A 6,000-nucleotide genomic window follows, 5' to 3' on the forward strand; every position below is an offset into this window, starting at 1 on the left:
ATTGATGATCAATGTTTTTGGTGATGATTAAGTTCATGATCTTGAAGAAACCAGATAAATCAGCATGTTTGATGCTCTTCGCCCCATCATAGGAAGGAGCATTTGGACCAACAACCAACTACTTTACCTCATGATCGTTGAGGTCATCGAGTCCATCTCTATCAAAGCTCTCATCCTCAGCCATCTCCCCATTAGCTGTAGACTCCTTGGGCACCATGTTCGGATATGCAGTGCATAATCATAGGATACCAATGAAATCAACAAGTCTGTCTACTAAAAATGTAACTAAGGCTTCCGGGACGAAGATCGTGTATGCCTCATTGTCATCTCAGTTGGAACCACTAAGCTCTATATAAAACTCAAAAACGATGTTGATAAAGGAAACGAGGTCCCATGCTTTGTCCATGCTCGACAATAACGGCTGTAAAGGAACGACCCTCCCAAAGAAGATCTTGAAAGTCAAAGATCTTCACTTGATGCTCCAACAAAACAGTCATCTCTCGATATGACTCGTTGTAGGGTTATCCTGGTCTGCCACGTTTCCATTCCCTAGAAGACGTTGTCAACTTGAAATTTAAAAAATAAAATTAAGAAAATTAGTTATAAAATATGATACATAAACCTTCACATAATTTTAAGCTGATTAATATAACTTAAATTGTTTTGTGTTATACTGTTCGATCGAATCATTAGGCGTTAGAACGTTATAATACTATTTCAAACGATTACATAACCATTCAAACACTATTGAGAGGACTAAACTATTCGAACGCCTAACATTTGTGTTCAAACGGTTTCTTAACCATTCAATACGAGTCCATAATGTTTGAACGAATTAACCATTGTTCAAATGGTTTCTGGATCAAGCTTAGCAATGACTAAGTCAACTTGGTGGCCATTGAAATGAAAGGAATCATCTTCCACAAATAATGCAAATACAAGGCCAGGATGTGCATAGAGGCATCACGACCTTGTGTACCTCTCGACTAGAAGTGGTATTTGATGGTGGCGGTGACACGGCAGTGAAGACGGTGATCGATGAGGAGCGTTCGACGGTGTCTCGGTTTAGAGAGAGAGAATGCAATCGATTGAGGAAGCCAGTAGTCGTTTATAGGGTTATATCATACGAACGTTCATTTTACATTCAAACGATGTTGTTCGAACGTTAAAATTAAACATTAGAACGTTGTTCTATACGATTTATTGTTCGAATGCTCATAATTAAATTTTGAATGATGTTTATATACTATTTATATATAGCATATAATATAGTATATATTATATACTATTTACATTATATTACAGTATATAATATTAACTGTTATAGTATATAATACTATATATATTATATATTATCATATATAATACTATAGTATACTAGATAATATATATTATAGTAATAATGCTATACCATATTATAGTACACTAAAACTATATAGTATATATTATATATTTATAGTATATACTTATATTAGTATACTATGATATACTATATCATACTGTTGTGATTGACGCCATTTGAAATTGTGGTAGGAATTTTTCCTAACAATCCTTGAGTAGCGGAGCAACGTTCGAATGGTACTTTTCAGAGTTCAAACGATGGGCGGGAAAATTTTGTCAGTGAGAAAAATCACGAACAAAAATTCATTTTCACATTCAAACGTTAATGATGAACATTTGAACGGTAAAAATTTTAAAAGGACATGCAAGTGACTACATTTTTCATCATAATAAGAATATATTAAATGGAAACGACTGCATTTTGTATAAGGGAACTTGTTACAACAACCTTTATCGCCGTAATAAGTTTAAAAAAAATTTCTCTCCTCATATACTCCCAAATACTCAGCATCTTCATTCTTCTTCAATATTTCAAACTACTTCTTCACAACTTCAACCAGATATATTGAGCCCTTCTTTTAAAAAATTAGAGAGAAAGAGAAATAATCACATTTTGTTTTGAGTTTAGAGAGAGAGAGAGAGAGAGAGAGAGAGAGAGAGAGAGAGAGAGAGAGAGAGAGAGAGAGAGTGGGTAAGATTAAAGGAGATTTTGAGAGAGGGCTATACATGATCAATTTTTCCAAGGTATGTTCTTTGTTAAATTTCTATGTTTTAGTTCATGTTCTTTTGTAAAAATTTGTCTTTTACTAATTTTATTGTATTTACTATATGTGGTGTAGGTGTTTTGTAATGTATTGGATTGTTTGGAGTTGCATTTAGGTATGATTTATAATTTCACTCACTATGATATATGTATTTCTATGTTTGTAATTATTAATACTGATTTGTGAGGTAGTGCTTGTGGATATTATTTTGAATGGGTTGTTTGTTCACGTTGTTCTTCGTTCTCATCTATAACTTGGGTTTAAACCATTCTAACTATATATGTTACCATTCGAATGGTTATGATGCGTTCGAACTGTGTATACGTTTAAACGAAAGTTTGCATTACAGATAACTCATATCATTCAATACTTAGAAACACTCAAACTAATTTTTTTAAAAATATATGTAAAAAAAATTATCACCTTATTTAATTGCTATAGTTGATGTACTTTAAAAAATAATTGAAAAAATCATATATTTACAGGAATAAAAATTAATTAAGTTAATAAATATGTAAATTAAATAATTACTAAATTACTAAAAAAATGGTTTAACAAAATGATGTAAAATTCAAAATATTTACAGAAATAATAAAATAACTAAATTAATAAAAAGTGTAGTTTAAAAAATTGATTTCCAATTTAAACTACTTTCAAGAATAATAAAACTCAAAAACACCAAATTAAATTAAAAGAATATGTAAAATAAATAAATAATTATTAAATTACTAAAAAAATGTAGTTTAAAAAATGATGTATAATTCTAAATATTTACAAGAATAACAAAATTTAGAACCAACCCAATTAGAGTTTAGAAAATCATATTTTGAGTTCAACATCATAATTAATTAACTAGAATATATGATTTAATACTATATTCTCGTGTATTGTATTGTTGTTGTGAATTATTCTCATATATTGTATTGTTGTTTTGTATTATTCTCGTGTCTTGTATGTTACATTGAAATAAACTTTAGACTCATTCAATAGTTATCAATCACATTGAACGATTGATTGATAACTCTTGAATTGTATAGAGTACACAGTTTGGGATTGTAACATCATTCTTGCAAACTATCCAACTGTATCTATTTGTGTCCGACATTATAAACTTTGGTAGAGTCATCCCCTATTGTTCTCTGGATATGCAGTTTCACTAATAGTGCATCGACGTGTTACTCTTTGGTGCACATTATCAAACGAGCATATTTTGATAACTATGAGGAGATGTTGTCGAAATTTCATTAAACATGACAGATAATAGTTAATAGGTTGGTGACAATGATCTAACAATCCCTAATGGGATAAAACCAACTACCCAATGAAATGAAGAAATTGAACAATATGTTATATACATGCTTACTTGTTAATATGCACATGACTATTTGTACTAGGGTATTAGGCATGGATAAGAGTTGGATGCGAGTTAGAGATCGCTTGGGTGAGGATTATAATGTATATGTTGAAGATCTTAAGAAATTTTTGGAGTTTGCATCCAGTATAGTTTGATAGTGACAGGCATATTAGATGCCCATGCCGACAATGCCATAAGATAGACTTGGTGAGAGAGCAAATCTATTTGTAAAATATATTGATCAGGGTTATACTAATTAGGTCTTACATAGCAAACCATATCCAACGTCATTCAAGCCTCCGCAAGAAGAAGACATTGATGAAGATATACAACTAGATGTTATTGGTGATGAATGCGATGAGTATATGGAGCAAATGTTAAATGACATTGGTGTGGGAATGTTTATGGATACAACAAATTCAAATGAAGCGCGCCATAACATTTTTGCACTCTTGTGGAATGATTCATGGCGTAAGTTATATCCAAGATGCTAAAAGCATAGTAAGTTGTCATTTACAGTTAAACTGCTTCATATAAAATTCATGTGCCGATTATCAATTAAAGTTGTCAATGTTTACTCGGGCTGTTTAAAGAGGCACTTCTATTAGACAATATTTTACCTCACAACTTCTATAAAGCAAAACAATTAAAGCGATGACTCAGATTTGATTACAACATAATACATGCATGTAAGAATAACTGTGTATTATTTTGTCGACAGAATAAGCAATTGAACGAGTGTTCCATTTACCATGAATCAATATGGACATCTAAGAAGTAGAATGTGCTGTGAAAGGTCGTATGCCACTTTCCATTGATACCTATATTCCAATAGTTTATTTATGTCACATGCAACGATTGTAAATATGACATGGCACTCATCATCTAGAGTCGGGAATAATGATGTCTTCTCACATCCTACTGACTCTTAGGTTTGAAAGAATTTGATTTGGAACACCTATGGTTTGATGAAACATGTCATATTATAGGCAATAAATTATTGTTCCGCTTATGAAAACTTGTCAGGTTGGAGTACTAAAGGAAAAATGGCATGTTCGACTTGTATTAAATATACCCAATCTAAATGGCTTGCATATGAGAGGAAACTATACTTCATGGGTCATCTTCGATTTTTACCTAGTGATTATAGATGGCGTGAAAATTCTAAGATATTTGATGGCACGGTTGAATGGGAGCACCCTCTATGACGCCTCCAATTTCCACGTACGGATACGTGAAAATCGAGGCATCAGGATGATGACAACACGGGTCACACACCCCAACGATAAGTGTTAAGTGTATGCACATGCAACATATGTAAGAGAAAAGACACAGTGGATAAGTTAAGTCGATCAATTAAGTACCAGAATTTGTTTAAATACAAGATCTCTTAAATACAAGAGTTTCAAAAATAATACAATTCTCTAATAAAAATGTAAATAAACCAAGATACAATAACCAATAATGGAACATAAATCTCATCCCATGAGAAAGTGATCCTCGATCACTCTTCCGGCGAAGCCGCATCCTCATTTACATCAAAATCTACGGTACCAAGAAACGATACCGCAGGTAAATAATAATCCAAACAGCCCATAAGATAAAAATAAATTCATGCAACAACAATATGCATGCACATGGTGACAGATGCATGAGACCCAAAAGTCACCCTTTCCCAAAATGAGAAATTTTCTACACACGCCAAAATCTCATTTGGCCTAAAACATTTCCATTAAAACATCTGTCATTTTTCCAGAAAATGACCCAACATAAATTCCATCATTTTCCCATAAAATGGTCGTCATATCCTTTAACCAAATCCCGCCATTTTTTTAGAAAATGGTCTATTAATCATTTTAACCGTATGCACCATGATCTCTCTTAGGGACTATCCGCACACCCTGACTCCCTTCACCACATTATGGGTAATGACCATGCGTGTGATTTCATAACGAGCAATACCCAATTCCGTACCCAGCACATTCGTAGCCAAGCATTCTCTAGTCCCTGCTAACAGAGGGGCCATTGAGTCAACACGAGTGCATTACCATCTTGTCTAATCCCGTTGTAGCCCAACAACAACCCAGGAGACGTCACTCAGTATATTTCACTCCCGAATAACCAAAGGAGTTCCACCGAGATAATGGCTCATCTCGGCTTGGGATCGTGATACACATGCATTCAAAAATCTATTTACCACATGAAAACCCAGTTTTTATTTCCAATACATAAACATGCATGCAATATGCGAAAAAACAATTTTCATTTTACAAACATGAACATACATGCACCATGCAATGCATATGACAAGACATAACCAACAAATCCCAACATCATCCAATCACACAAATAACTTCGTTCTCCATTCCAACCGACCCACGACTCATCGGACTCAGTTCGATACAACCAACCAATTTCATAAAATATTTTTCAATGAAAGATATATTTAAATCTTAAGAATTATTCAAAAATACTTACAGTGCTATAATATAATTTTTGGAGGATCAATGAGTTGCAAAAGGCGTCAGCAAAGTAACGTCA

The sequence above is a fragment of the Carya illinoinensis genome, chromosome 15 (genome assembly GCF_018687715.1).
Source record: "Carya illinoinensis cultivar Pawnee chromosome 15, C.illinoinensisPawnee_v1, whole genome shotgun sequence".
NCBI classification, from domain to species: Eukaryota; Viridiplantae; Streptophyta; class Magnoliopsida; order Fagales; family Juglandaceae; genus Carya; species Carya illinoinensis.